Source organism: Macaca nemestrina, chromosome 3 (assembly GCF_043159975.1).
Source record: "Macaca nemestrina isolate mMacNem1 chromosome 3, mMacNem.hap1, whole genome shotgun sequence".
Taxonomy (NCBI): domain Eukaryota; kingdom Metazoa; phylum Chordata; class Mammalia; order Primates; family Cercopithecidae; genus Macaca; species Macaca nemestrina.
Genome location: NC_092127.1, coordinates 71361104 through 71377825, shown reverse-complemented (window position 1 = coordinate 71377825; position 16722 = coordinate 71361104). Strand labels below are relative to the sequence as shown.

At 34.1% G+C, this 16722-nt stretch overlaps 1 long non-coding RNA gene across 4 annotated transcripts in view; it reads left to right on the top strand.

Annotated features, from left to right (window-relative positions):
• Nucleotides 1-16722, top strand: part of LOC105486199 (uncharacterized) — a 71454-nt gene that overhangs the window by 12210 nt on the left and 42522 nt on the right. The window contains exon 1 of one of the 4 annotated variants that reach the window (XR_011621071.1): nt 1420-1983. The exons of the other annotated variants lie outside the window; for them this stretch is intronic. This is a non-coding gene — a long non-coding RNA (uncharacterized lncRNA). Of the gene's footprint in view, nt 1-1419; nt 1984-16722 lie in introns of those variants that run through there. 4 annotated transcript variants of the gene reach the window in all.

Below are 16722 nucleotides of genomic sequence, written 5' to 3'. Positions count from 1 at the left end.
TAGAGAAGCAGCTTGACTTCAGAGGGACAGTTTGGCAAGGTAACTTCGGAAAAGAATCTGGCTGGAAATGGCCAGACTTCAGGGAAAGATTACCTTACTGCCCCTTTTCCTTTTCAGTTCCCCTTCCTGCTGACAGCCACTTTCACTAGCAATAAAATCCTCTGCATTTACCGTCCTTCACTTTATTCCTCTGACCTCATTTCTCCTGGACATTGAACAAGAGCTCGGGAGCCATGAGTGTGGATACAAAAGGCTGTCACATTGACCCTTTGCCAAAAATGCAGAGAGTCCACTGAGCTGTTAATGCTTAAGCCATTCATAGATGGTAGAGCTGAAAGAGCACAGTAATACTCCCTCTGGGACTTCAGGGATTGTTGGGGCACCCCCTTTATGCTTCTGTGGGGCCTGTGTGCTGTTCGTTCCTGCCAGGACCCAAAAGCGCTTGCCCCAGCTCCTGCACTCTCTCACCTGCATGCTCCCTCCCACAAGGGATGTGAGACAGCAGGTCCAATTGAGCAGAGTTCACCCCTGCCAGTGCCAAGGCAGCCAGCTGGTTCCAGCACTCATACACCTCATACACTCCAGTTTCCACCTTGTTCACTCACGCACTCCCTCCCACAAGGAGTTGAGAGCTGTGGATTGAGTAAACGAGGCAACCTTGTTGTGCGTCCCATGAAGGGGTCAGGAAAATATCCTGCTTCACTAATAACAAAAGACTTTTAGCTATATATATTCCAGCAAACCAAGACAAAAACCAAAATTAACAGGTAAAAGCATGACAAAAAGGAATTTCAGTTGGTAAGAAAAACTGTAAAGCCAAGCAAAGTAACTATATCTACTACCGGAATAAGAAAAATGATATAAAAAATAATTTAAGCAAAATGATATATATATATAGTGTCCAGATTATATGTTCAAAATTGGTAAGTCAGAGACAGTTGGAAAAAATAAATTAGACAGATCATTTCACGTTACTTCATTATTTGTAAATAGTCTTTCATTCTTATTAGGTAGAGAAAGTAAGGTTCAAAAATCAATCTAACTAAAATGATGTTTTTCCAAATAAAAGAAAAAACCTCATTTGGCAAAATCTAGGACTAAATGATTGGGTTGGGGAAGAGAGAACGTTAAAATCAGGAAAATAATTCAGTTTAATATTTATCTGATTTTGAATCCGAGAGAAGCTTTTCTAAAATTAAATGCAAATCCATAAAAAAGAAAAAAAAACAGTAGATATGATTGCAGAAATTTTTAAAACTGTGTATCTAAAATAATAAAACATTACATTGAAAGGTAGATGACAATCTGAGGGAGATTATACAATGTATACAAGGCATATAAAGATAATATATACATTATATAAACATATTTATTTAAAATATATATTTCATATTAAAGTCTTATAATTGCTTTTTTAAAAGTTGTGGGAGGTGGAGAAAGATGGCCAGAGCCCTCCAGCGATTGCCCCTCCTGCAGGAAAAGCAAATTGAACAACTATCCACACCAGAAAGCACCTTTATAAGAACAAAAAATTAGGTGAGAGATCACAGTACCTGGTTTTAACATCACATCAAGGAAAGAACTACTTAAGAGGGTAGGAAAAACAGTCTTGAATTGCCAAGATCACCTTCCCTCATCCCCCTTTATCCCGGCCTGCAGGATAGTCAGTGTAGGCCCTGGAGGAGGGGGTGGGAATTTGGGGAACAAGAGACACGAGAAATGGAGACAAGTCAGCGCTCTGATCAAGTCTCGTTTAATGGCGGTAATGCAATGCCTTATATACATTTGGAGGGGAAGGGGTTGGGCTAAGGCGGAAATGACCTAAAAAAGGAAGGCGTGGCCAGATAGGCTTCGGTTTCTCCGGTCAGACGTCATGTTGCGCCTGCGCTGTCAGGTAGTCTTTTCACGGGCGCGGGAAAAATGAATGAAGAAGAAGCGGAAAGAGCGCCATCTTTTAATGGCGGTATTAATACAGGGAAGAAGGTAAATCTAGGGAGGAGGTGTGGGGTGGAAATGAATATAGCTCAGGCGTTTAATCTTTAATTATTATTTGCTATGGCCGGGGCGTGCAGCTCCGGACACCCCTTCAGCAACCTCATGACACAGAGAGAATCTGGAGAATCTGTGTCCTTGGAAGAGAGAGAGTGCAGACATTATGGGACTTTGCATTGAAATTCAGTGCTAACTTGTCATAGTGGAAAACAACAGAGGGTAGAATTCAGTCAGTATCCAGAAAGGGAGCACTTAGATCAGCCCTAGCCAGAGGGGAATCATTCCATCCCAGCAGTTGGAACCTGAGTTCTAGCTAGACCCACCACAAAGGGCTAAAGTGCTCTGGGGTTTGAAATAAACTTGAAAGGCAGTATAAGCCATGAGAATTGCAATTCCTGAGCTAGTCCTGCAGCTGTGCTGGGATCAGAACCAGTGGATTTTGGGTGCACACAACCTAGCGAGACACCAGCTGGGTTGGCCAAGGGAGTGCTTGCATCACCCCTCCCACAACCACAGGCAGCACAGCTCAAAGTTCTGTGAGAGACTGCTACTTGAGGAGAGAAACGGAAGTTTAAAAAGGACACTGCCTTGCAACCTGGATACCAGCTAAGCCACAGTAGAACAGGGCACCAGGCAGAGCCCTAAGACCTTATTCTGGGTTCTAGCTCCTGGACTTTTCTAGACACATCTTGGGCCAGAAGGGAACTGGCTGCCTTGAAGAGAGGGATCCAGTCCTGGCAGGATTCATCACCTGCTGACTAAAGAGTGCTTTAAGCCTCAAGTAAACATCAGAAGTACCCACGCTGTATTCAACACAGTTCTTGGGTGAGACCCAGGGCCATGTTGGTTTCAGGTGTAACCCAGCCCATTCTCAGCTGTGGTGGTCACAGAGAGACACTTCTTCTGCTTGAGGAAAGTAGAGGGAAGAGTAAAGGGGACTTGTCTTGCAGCTTGGGCACCAGCTCAGCCACAGTGGAGTAGAGAACCAAGCAGGATCCTAGAGTTCCCAGTTCAAGGCCTTGGCTCCTGGGTGAAACTTCTGGACATGCTCTGAGGTAGAAGGGAGCCACTGCCCTGAAGAAAGAGACCCAAGCCTGGCAGCATTTACCACAAGCTGACTGAAGAGACTTTGGTCTTTGAGTGAACATCAGCAGTAGCCAGGCAGTACTCACTGTGGGCCTTCTACACAAGGAAAGAAGAGGGAAGAGTAAGAAGAACTTTGTCAAGTGTCTTTAGTGCCAGCTTAGCCACAGTAGAATAGAGAACAGAATAGATTCTTAAGTTTCCTGACTCTAGGGCCTGGCTCCCATATGGCATTTCTGGAACTGCTCCGGGCTGGTGGGGAGCTTGCCAACTTGAAGGGAGGGACACAAGCCTGACTCTTTACCACCTGCTGACTGAAAAACTCTTGGACCTTGAATGAACACCAATGGTAGCCAGTCAGTGGTCACCACAGGCCTTGGGTGAAACCCAGTGTTGTGCTGGTTTCAGGTCTCAATCAGTGCAGTCCAAGTTATGGTGGACACAGAGGGACTTGGGTCACCTCTCTCCCAACTTGAGGCAGCTCAGCACACAGAGAGAAAGACTCTGTTTGTTTGAGGTAAGTAAGGGAGAAAAAAGTCTCTGCCTGGTAATCCAGGGCATTTTCTTGGATCTTGCCCAAGACCATCAAGACACTGCTTCTACAAGTTTGCAAGAATCACAGTGTTACTGGACTTGGAGTAACCACTAATGCAGATATGACTGCAGTGACAAAGGACTTAGATCACAACACTCAATTCCCTTTGAATACTTGGAAAGCCTTCCCAAGAAGGAGTACAAACAATCCCAGACTGTGAGACTACAATAAATACCCAAACATCAACAAATATTCACAAGCATCAAGACTACCCAGGAAAATGTGACCTCACTAAACAAACTAAATAAGGCACCAGTGACTAATCCCGGAGTGACAGAGAAATGTAATTTTTCAGACAGAGAATTTAAAAATAGCTGTTTTGAGGAAGCTCAATGAAATTAAAAATAACATAGAGAAGGAATTCAGAATTCTATCAGATAAATTTAACAAAAAGATTGAGATAATTTAAAAATATGAAGCAGAATTTCTGGAGCTGAAACACTGAATTGACAAACTCAAGACTGCATCAGAATCTCTCAACAGCAGATTGGATAAAGTGGAAGAAAGCATTAAGGACAGGCCATTTGAAAATACATAGTCAGAGGAGACAAAAGAAAAAATAATGAAAAGAAATAAAACATGCCAACAAAATCTAGGAAATAGCCTCAAAATGGCAAATCTAAGAGTCACTAGCCATAAAGAGGAGGTAGAAAGAGAGATTGGGGCAGAAAGTTTATTAAAATAGATAATAACAAAGAACTTTCAAAACCTAGAGAAAGATATCAGTATTTCCAAACTCACTCTATGAGGCCAGTATTATCTTGTTACCAAAGTCAGACAAAGACGCGTGAAAAAAAAAAGAAAATTACAGGATAATATCTCTGACGAACATTGATGAAAATGTCCTCAAAGAAATACTAGCAAACTAAATTCAACAACATGTTAGAAAGATCATCCTTATGATCAAATGGGATATATCCCACAGATGGTCCAACCAGCATATGCAAATCAATGAATGTGATACATCATATCAACAAAATGAAGGGTAAACCCACATGATCATTTTAATTGATGTCGCAAAAACATTCCATAAAATTCAACATCCTTTATGATAAAAACCCTCACAAAACTGGGTGTTAAAAAAACCATAACTGAACACAATAAAAGCCATACACAACAGACTAACAGCTAGTAGCATTCTCAACAGGGAAAACTGAAAGCCTTTCCTCTAAGAACAAGACAAGGATGTCAGTTTTCACCATTATTATGCAACATAGTACTGGAAGTCCTAGCTGGAGCAATCAGACAACAATACAAATATAGGGCATCCAAATTGCAAAGGAGAAGTTAAATTATCCTTGTTTTCAGATGATATGATCTTATATTTGAAAAAACCTAAGTTCCAACAAACAAACTATTAGAGCATACAAAAATCAGTAGCATTTCTATATGCCAACAACAAACAACCTAAAAAGAAATGAAGAAAGTAATCCTAATTAAAATAGCTACAAAGAAAATAAGATACCCAGGAATAAACTTAACCAAAATGTGGTTACAATGAAAACTGTAAAACACTGATACAAGAAATTGAAAAGGACACACAATAAAAGGAAAAATATTCCATATTTGTGGATTGGAAGAATCAATATTGTTAAAATAATTTTACTATTCCAAGCAATCTACAGATCAATACAACCCCAATCAAAATACCAATGACATTCTTCACAGAAATAGAGCATACAATTCTAAAATATATATGGAATGACAAAAGACCCAGAATATCCAAAGCCATCCTCAGTAAGAAGAATAAAACTGGAAGAATCAAATTACCTCACTTGAAATTACATTATAGAGCTATTATAACCAAAACAGCATGGTACTGGAAATAGCAATAGACACATAGACCAATGTAATAGAATAGAGAACCCAGAAACAAATTCACACATCTGCAGGCAACTCATTTTCAAAAAAGGTGTCAAGAACGTACATTGGGAAAAGAATTGTCTCTTCAATAAGTGGTGCTGGGAAAACTGGATATCTATAAGAAGAATGAAACTAGACCCTTATCTCTCACCATAAACAAAAATCAAATCAAAGTGGATTAAAGACTTAAATCTAAGACCTCAAAAAATGAAACTACTACCAGGAAATGTTGAGAAAACTCTCTAGGACATTGATCTGGGTAAAGGTTTCTTGAGCAATACTCCACAAGCACAGGCAACCTAAGCAAACATGGACAAATGGAATTACATCAAACTGATAAACTTCTGCACAACAAAGGAAACAACCAACAAAGTAAAGAGAGAGACAACCCACCAAATTGAAGAAAATATTTGCAAACTATCCAGCTGACAAAGGATTAATAACCAGAATATATAAAGAACTTAAACAACTCTATAGGAAAAACATCTAACAATCTGATTTAAAAATTTATTCTCAAAAGAAGACACATGAATTGCCAACAGGTTTATGAGAAGGTGGTCAACATCATTGATCATCAGAGTAATACAAATCAAAACTACAATATTATTTCACCCCACTTAAAATGGTTTTTATCCAAAAATGAACAATAATGAATGCTGGCAAGGATGTGGAGAAATGGGAACCCTCATACACTGTTGGTGGAAATGTAAATTAGTACAGCCACTATGGAGAACAGTATGGAAATTCCTCAAAAAACTAATAGTACAGCTATCATACAACCTAGCAATGCCACTGTCAGGTATATACCCAAAAGAAAGAAAATCAGTGTATCAAAAAGATATCTGCACTTTCATGTTTATTGCAGCATTATTCACAATAACCAAGATTTGGAAGCAACCTAAGTGTCCATCAACAAATGAATGGATAAAGAAGGTGTGGTACATATACACAATGGCGTACTGTTCTGCCATTAAAAATAGTGAGATCCCGTCATTTGCAGCAACATGAATGAAAGTGGAGGACATCATGTTAAGTGAAGTAAGCCAGGCACAGAAAGACAAACTTCACGTGTACTCATTTATTTGTTGTAGCTAAAAATTAAATGAAATTGACTCATGGAGAGAGAGAGTAGAATGATAGTTTCTAGAGGCTGTGAAGGATAGTTGGTGGGGGATGGTTCACAGGTACAAAAATATAGTTAGATAGAATACGATTTAGTATTTGATAGCACAACAGGGTGATTACAGTTAACAATAATTTATTATACATTTTAAAATAACTAAAACAACGTAATTGAAGTATCTGTAACATAAAGAAATGATAAATGCTTGAGGAGATGCATACCCCACTTACCCTGATGTGATTATTACATATTACATGTCTATATGAAAATATTTCATGTACCCCGTAAATATATATACCTACTATGTACCCATAAAAATAAAAATTTAAAATTTAAATAAATTACATAACCCCCAAAAAATCCTATTGGATAAATCAAGAATGATGCATATAAAAGGAATTTACAAAAGTTAAAATTATAATTGACCAATCTGTATTGTCTTATTATTTAATCAAAAAACATCAGATCAATAAATTAATGAGGTGTTTTTATTCCTTAATATTTGTGAAATTAAAATAATAATAATGAACATTCTATCCAGTGTAAGCAAGGACACAAATTTTAAGATCCTATACTGGTAAATTTCTATAATATTTTTAGAATTTATTTCTCAATATACATTAATGGCCTTTATTTTGATTTGAAAATTTTATTTATAGGATTTTATACTATTAGAATAACCAGACTCTCACTGTAATAGTATTACAATGTCAGTGACTACAAAATGATAAAACATTATAAACAACCTAAATGTCCAATGATGGGAGATGATTTGAATATTATAAATCAATCAAAGAATACTATGCACCCTTAAATATCATTTCATACTAGTAATATCATATATAACTGAACTATGTTTTAGTGAAACTGTATTACAGTAGTGCAAAACTTGCAAGAGTTGGTTGATCTGGCTCCACAGACCATTAATTTTCCCCTATCAATTTACCAGTGGACATGTAAATTTGAGAGAATAAATTCATCTGGGTGGCTCATACAATATCAAAAGTGAAAAATAAGCTGAAAAAATTAGAATGAAAAGAGAAATTATAACTGCCTTAATGATTGCCTACAGTTCTACCAATAACATACATTTTATCTAGCTTTGCAATAAATTAACACATGCATAGATGGTAGGATTAGCATTGTTCTTTGGCAATCTCTCTATGTGACTTTCAGATATATTTGGACTGAATACACAGAAGTGATTCAGCTAGGACGCCACCACAAAATAATTCAGTCAGATCATTTCAGAAGTCAATGTGTTCTGCTACTTTTTTGACTAATATTACTTGGAATACATTTTGTCAAAATTCTAGTTTTTAGATTGACTGGGAATTTTGCCCAATCACATTCACAAGGTTTTGCATCACCCACTTGCCCAAAAGCCCAGGGACCCAAGCCTGCAAAGATTACCATGCACCAGCTTCATCAATCATTTTGACAGCCACTGGGCTGGATCAGAGACCCATAACAAGTTACATTCTTTAGGAAAATCAACTCAGTACAAAACTATTAAGGAGAAAGCTTTTCATCTTCACTGAGTCTGCCTATTATGTTTTTATGCTTTTTCTCATAAAAAGAGAAAATGAAATCAGTAAGTACAATGACAGGTAAAGACAGGTAAAAGTGACAATCTGTCAACTTTTACTCTTCTTACAACACTTTTAAATCCTATCTGTCCTTTCTAAATCTTGTGTTTCAGGAATATTACATTTTCCATGTTTTTTAAACTTACATAATAGCTGTTTTAATTTATTTATTAGCTCCTCTAAACAAGTCAGATTGAAGATAGCTTGAAAATACTGTTTTGTTTCCTCGCACTGAATCCTCATTATCACATTTGTAGTTTACAGGCTTCATGACTAAGTTAATATATGTTAATTTTAGTACATATAAATTGTTATGAAAATAGTTTAAGAAAATAGATGAGAAATCATAAATCCATTTAGATAAAGTGTGAGTTATTTCTTTAATTATGAAATAGTTTTTGGCTTCTCGTAGTCAACCAAAACGACTCTTATCTGAAAAGTAAAATTGCCAATTTATCCAGTAAGGAACAATTAACTAATGTGCTGGAAACGCCTTTTAATTTTCACCGAAGTAGAAGATTTTCATTGTTTGCACTTAAAGCTCAGGACAGGATATACTGTTTTCTCTCCTAGAATATTTAAGACAAAATTATCTTTTAAAATGTGGCATAAGCAAGTTATTACACATAAAGAGAACTTTTGAATATTCCTTTCCTCAATATTATTATAACTTTAAGTATTATTAACATCAAATAATATTAGTACTTAAGGTATTTTTCTCTCCTTTGGTTTTAAAATTTTCTGAAGCCAGTATACTTTATCAAAATTATTAGTTTTAATATGTTTTTCTGGTAATAAGGCTACTTGGAACTCTTCAACTATGTATGTTTTAAAATTATGTTTTACACTGATAAAAACTACTTAGTGGCCTAGGATTAAATTATTCTACTTATTTGAGAACTTCAATTATTTCAAACATAGACCTATCCTGAAGCACACTTTTAATGAATGGTCAAAGTTGTAGGAGATGGAGCAGGGGAAATTCTCCTGATTCTGAATGATTCACCTTTACAACCACATAGAGTGGCAAATATAATTGCTTTAATGAGCTTGTATGATTTTTTAAAAATCTTATTGAGTACTTTGATGGAGTGAGGGAATAAGTAATAGATTTTAAAAATAACCTTAAAATATAATTTGAACAAATATCTCAGTAGAAAAGCAAAAATATGTTTAATAATCATAGTGAAGGAACAAATAACTTTTAAAATAACTAATGTTAATTACAGTTCAGGTTTCTTGACAGTCTTTTGAAAAACTGCAAGTGGTACTTGCTGTGGAAGAAACGCAATCTCCTGACAGTCTTCTTTCACAGTCATTGCTTGTGGGCTTTATTGTTAATAGAGTCACTTTGGTTACTGTCATTATGTCTTTCCAAGCTTTGACTCTGCCAGCAAGTATCGATCTGCAAATGAGCTACCCAAGGACAATGGCATCATTAATTGCTAAGTGATCTGAAAAACAATTAGAGACCTCCAGGCTCATGTACAAATGGATAGTCAGAGCTGTCAGCCTAATCAGATACGGTTGTGCTTGCCTGTGGACCAGTTGGACTCCTCAGAAATGTCCTCCACATCTGTCAGTTTCCCACTTCTCACAATAAAGCACATGTCAAATCTCATAATTCTAGCTTCTTGTTTTCTAAGAAATCTTTGTGCATATACATAAGCAAGAATCATATTGGCTCAACATAGTCCTTCAGAGGGAGCTCAATTAGAAGCCAGGCTCAGAAAAAATATTAAAAATTCATGAGTGTAAGAAAGGTTCAATATTGATGTGAGTTGAAAAGGATAATGCAGTAGTAAAATCTAAAAATTATTAAAAGCCATGCATAGGTGCTATTGGCATCATAATTTCTGACCAAAATCAATGCACCACCATTCTAGAAATAGGCACACCATTATTTCCCACTATAGGGAAAAACACAATTACATTCAGCTTAAAGTTTAAAATCTCAAAAATTTTGCATAAGAATTTAATTAATTGTAAAGAATTGTGACACCTACCTTTGAAGTTAACATACAAATATCATTGCATTGGTTTCTTAAATAATAACCATTATAATTGTTTCTCTCATTTTGATGACATAGATAAAAAAATATTTTATAATATAAACAGCAAAAGGATCACATACATGTACATGGTTTAAAATTTTGTGTGTAATTCTGACATCAAAGTATGCAGTTTTTAAACCCTGTCCTTCAACTTCATTAGTTCACCTATTTAAAAAATGTTAAAAATTTACCAATTACTATCCTTTATGCCATCATCTTCTATTATTATTTACTTTGTTAGTACCTATTATATTTATCTTACAAACTGACCTATGAGAGCACAGAGGACTTATTTTATTAATAGTAAATTATCTACACAAATCCTAACCAAGTACAAATGCATAATTTATTTATTTAAAAAATATTTATTGCACAGCTAACTAAGATCAAGTTTTGTCCTAGCCTGGAGACATCAGTGGCAAACAAGAAAATGGGTCTACAGTGACAGATATGATTCAATTGGATGAAAATCTATAGATAAATTTGTGCAAGTAGCTTGCTTGCATTGTGTTTTTGTTCATTCTAACCTTTTTTTTTTTTTTTTTTTAAACAAAAGATGCAGTATACAAGAAGACCATGAACCTGTGATTTGGGAAACCTGAATTTGGGAAGTCTGGACTCTCACCCCTGACACTAGCTAGCAGTTGAATTTAGGAGAGTCACTTAAACTATTTGTTTCCCATGTGGCTTAGTAGGAAATAATAAAAATTCAATTCAAGTTCTTTCAAATAATTAAACTCACAGATAAAATAAGAATTTCCACCAAACTACTAAGATTTCTTTAATATATAAATATTGCTATAGGAAGTATGGATTTTAGAACAATTTTTATGGGAATAAAATAAATAGCTAATAAATTTGGAATTTGTTTTATATTTAGGCACTTTTTTATGTGTTTTACATGCATCTATCTTATTTAATGATTTTAACAGTGCTACAACTGAAAACTAGTCAAGTGTAGACTGAAGCTTCACTCAAAGAATTTAGGACAGACCCCAGTTTATTTAAGTTCTTCCCATTAAAGTAAAAACTCCATCACACAACCTCATTTCTAAATAAGTTACTATCTTTGTCTTTGTCATTTTTATCTTTTCTTAACATTTTTATTAAAATTATCAAACACATAAAAACAGAGAGAATATTATGTTCCCATATATATATATGCAGTCATCACCAAGCTCTCTCCTCTGAACTATTTTAAAGCAAATCCCAGACATTATACTATTCCACTGTAAAATATCATTATCACACCTAAAGAAAATAAAAATAACTCAATAATGTCATTTAATACATATCTACTAAGCTTCAAATTTCCCTAATTGTCTCATAATGTTTTTAGCAATTAGTATTCAAACCAAAGTATACATTTTCATCTTTCAATATCCTTTGTATGATCTTCAGTCTTTCCACTCTACTACATATTTTGTTAATAACTCATTATTTTCCCATTTCCTCATTTCACACTTCCAGCAACTCTTTTATCTTAATATAGGAATGGCCAGTCTTTCTCTGATAATTCGACTGTATTGCTATGCTGTTGGAATCCAATATAGTTGGACTAGGACTCTGTCCTGTCACCGTTAGAGAGAATAACAATTTACTATTTGATGATCACTCTTAACTATGACTAATGGAGTTACAGATCTTTTATGCAAAATGGTCAATAATTTACTTTTCTAGATCAATCTCAACAACCTATCGAACTAGGTCTATTATTGAGTTATAGTATATTTTTTCAATAAAAATATTTGTAACAAATGCTTAAGTGCTCAAAAATAAAGAAGAAAATAAAGATTATTTTAATTTATCCAGCCATATTAGAGAAAACTATAATTGTCATTTTATTATCTTCTATTGTCTTAGCTACATAACTACATAGTAAACAGAAAGAGAGAGCCAGGAATAAAAGATAGTGACAGAATTATAGTTATGAGAACAAACTCTAGATTTAGGTAATACTAATTCAAACTCTGCTTTAAATAATTATTTGCTTTTTAATCCATAAATCTTAATCTCTCTGAACATCAGTTTCCTCACCTCAAAAAATGAAAATAATGATAGTATTTTATTATTAGGCAGTTTAAAAATACATATAGTATGGCAGATAAGAATGTTAGTCCACTCCTCATACTGTATAAATTTGATTCTAGGCTTTATTATTTACTAACTGGACAACTTACGTATGCCTTCCAAATGTGAACTTTCTCACTTGTCAAGTGGAATGGATAATAATATATAAATGAATATTTTATGGAGAATTTGAAAAAGTCTGTGATGTTTAAAATACATTTTTAAAAAACTCTCACTTCAGACCATTGCTTATTTGAGATCTCTGATTATTCTCTTTCTACTAAATCTATAATATTTTAATAACCATGAATTCAATTATATTACCGATTCAACAAGGGAAAATCATTTAGTACATATGGAACCTAAAATATAAAAAGCTCTTGCAATCTTTGTTCACTTTGTTTACATTTCATAATTTTTAGCAAAACTAGTGACCAGTCTGACGTACTAAAATATAAGTTTATAACAGTTACCTATCTAAGAACTCTCCTGCCACTGTATGAAATAAATACATATCACTGAGACCTTAGTGGATATAAAAAAATGCTCTTTAGCCTTGCACCTGTCTAAATGAAAATAAAATATTTGAGACTTTCCACGACTTAAACCCACTTTCAGACTTACAAAAGCCATTTTTCTGTCCCTCTAGAAAAGTAGTATACAAAACAGCTACAATAAACAGCTTTTGGCTTTGATTTTTATTAAAATGGAAACATAATCAAAAGACTCCCTTGGGGTCAGAAATAATTCTTTTCATAATCCACAATAATCATTTTTCTGTCTGATCTAACTGCCTTGATCATTAGAAAGAAATTATAAAATGTGAGACAAAAATAGATATTGATATTTAGGGTTTCAATCTACATAAATGCTTCTGTGTTAAATTGCTTTTGTCTAGTACACAAGGAGGACAGTAAGAAGTACTTCTATAAATAACTGATTATTTTAAATAATTTTACATATGTTCTAGAAGAATAAAAATACTTTGCTTTTAAAAAGATAATCTTTCAAGAAAGGACATTAAATACACTCCAGCGATTTTTTTAATGCAACTTCAGAAAGCCATTCAGAATCCCAGGAAAGAGAATTCATGGAGCCCCTAGGGTGGAATCCCAGATATGACACCTCTGGTTTCCACCTGGACAGTTCCATTAACACATTTGAAACACAGGTGCCTCCTGAGATTCAGCAGGCTGTTTTGTCTCACTGACTTCATCTTTTCTATTTGACAGCCATCCTTTGAGATCCAGGCCTGGGATGTGTCCAAACGACAACATAATATTACTTATATTAACTACGACACAGGAAAGAATGTGCTCTAAAGAAATTAAAATGTGTAATATAATTAAACAAATGTATTATATCCAAAGGATTTAGAAAAGAATATAAAGCCTAACAACTCAAGATTAAAGCAAGCAGTATCCCAGGCAAGCAAGTTTGTGTATATGACTGAACTGGGCAAGTGACTCACCCAGAAGGCAGAAAACGTCAGGCGTGGTAGAAGAGAAAAGAAAAGGCTGCTTTATGGTATTAGCCGGATCAGTAAGAAACCTACAGTGATGTAAGGGAAAGCAGATGGTACACACTGGCTACACTAACAACAGCAAAACAACATCTAAAAGTGACACTCCTACTGCCTTTTTTCCCTTCCTTTCTCCATTCAGTCCAAATCGTCTGGGAATTTTCTCCTACCACTGAGACAAAAATACAAGGTTTTTAGAAAATTTTACAATGCTTCTCTCCCCTATTTACAATAAAGAGTGAGGGATTTTTAGTAGAATATGTGTTCTTACAACTAGAAAACTAATGTTTATTTTCAAATGAATTTACAAGTTTTACTGAATAATGATAAGCAAAATCTATGGTATAGTATGTCACTTGACCTAATATAAATTGTTATGTGTTCTTAAAACTTTTCTTATGGGACTAGCCATTAGGGTAGCTTGATTTGAACCTCTCCCTTATGTGAATGAGGAGTCAAAACTTTTTAAACCTCCTCTAACAATAATCTAGTCATCCTGTATCCGGGCCTGGTATACACAGAAAAACGATAGCATTGCAAAATGATGTCCTATGCTTTGAATGTCATTGTTGTGTTTTCCCTCCAAGATTCTACCTCTCTCAAACTAAAAAAAAATTAAACCTCTCTCTACCTCTCTGAAACTAAAAAAAAACTTAAAAATAAAAAAAAAGTCTCAAGTATAGAAAAAGAGTAAAATATCTGCAGTATTAATGCATAAAGAGTTAACACATGTAAAAAAGTTTGCACATGGGTATAATAGAAATATCTGCAGGACTTTATTATGTTTCTGTTTATTCAATTCCACATATGATTCAAATTACAGGCCTACTATGAAGGGCAGTTGGGAAGTCAACAAGAGGTTAGGTAATTTTTTATTGTCATGGCAGATGGTAAAGCACTAAATGAAGTTAGAGTGTTTTAAGGTCCTAGTGATATTAGAGTAATAATAATAATTTATAGGAAATACCATTAAATCAAAAATGTATATTGTGACCTCTAAAATATTCAGAAAAAGAATAATAAGAAATGCATGACTAACAGGCTAATTTTGTGGATAGATGGAGAAAGATTAAATAACAAAATATTTGCATTTGGTTAATTCAAAGAAGACAAGAAAGAAGAGAAATGAATAGTAGATAATATATGAGACCAATAGGAGAAAAGTAATTTATAACTTTAAACAGAAATATATCTGCAATTATATTAATATAAAATAAACTATTTCAGAAAAGAAAAATAATTAGGCCATATTAAAGAAATAAATATAAGCTATTTATGAAGCATATCTTAAATATAAGGCTACATAAAGTTTGAAAGCAAAAGTAAAAATAAAGGCTCTAAGTAAAAGAAAAATGTTTATGGTTTTACTAATATCAAACAAAGTGGACATTGAGACAATATTATTAGGGATAAAGAAAGAAATTTTAAAATTTGTATAAAGCAGTTAATCTACTTGGAAAATATAAAAATTCTAAATCTTTATTAATCTAATAATTTAGCTTCAAAGTGTATTACGCAAAGTAAACAAAACTGAAAGGAGAAATATATAAACCCTCAATTATTATAAGAACTCACATATTTTTCTCACTAAATAAACTGACAAAATATCAATAAGCATAGAAAAAATGACAATAACAAATCTGGCCTAATTGATGGATATGAAATACTATACACCACAGAAGGACATTACAACTTTTCAAATAAATATTTATCAAAATTAACTATATGCTGGGGCCACAAAATAAGTCTGAACAAATTTCAGAAGATTTATATCTTTCAGATAAGGATCTCTGATCACAGCAGAACTGCAATACAAGAAAATCCCCAACTTCTAAAAAACAATCAAATGAAAAATCACGATGAAAAGTAAAGAGTATTTTGAATTAATTGATAACAAAAATACAACATGTTAAAGCTTGAGAGATACAGCTAAATCTGTGCTTAGAGGATAATTTATATCTTTAAATGCATACAATCACAAAAGAAAGAGTGAAAATTAAGGATCTATGTATTCATCTCTAGAAATAAAAAAACAAATAGCAAATTACAGACATAGCTTACACAAACTCTTCTGGAAAGTAAAGAAATAACTCCCAACTCATTGTATGAAACCAGCATAACCTTGACACAAAAATCTGGTAAGGTTATTATAAGAAAGGTATTCAAAGACCACTATCATATCATGAATATAGATGGGAAAAAAGATCCTTAACAAAAAAATTAGTGAATCAAAGCTAGTTATACAAAATAAATTACAACCTCTTTTAAAATTATTCAGCTTTTATTTTAATATAGAGAGTGCACGTGTAGGATTGTTACATGGCTATACTGGACCCAGTAGTAAGCACAGTACCCAATAGATAGATTTTTAACCCAAGCTCCCCTCCCTCCCTCTCCTTTTAGTAGTTCACAATGTCGATTGTTGTCATATTTGTGTCCATGTGTGCTCAATATTTAATTCCCACTTACTAGTGACAACATATGATATTTGGCTTTCTATTTCTGTATTAATTTGCTTAGGATTATGGCCTCCAGCTCCATCCATGTTGCTGCAAAGAACATTATTTCATTTTCTTTAATGGAGTATGTGTACCACATTTTCCAGTAATCCAGTCTACCATTGATGGGCATCTGAGTTGATTCTGTGTTTTAGCTGTTGTGAGTAGCACTGCGATGAACACATGTGTGCATGTGTCTTTTTGGTATAATAATTTATATTCCTTTGGGCATATACCCAGTAATAGGATTGCTGGATCAAATGGTACCTCTGTTTTAAGTACTTTGGGAAATTTCCAAACCGCTTTCCACAGACACTGAACTAATTAACATTT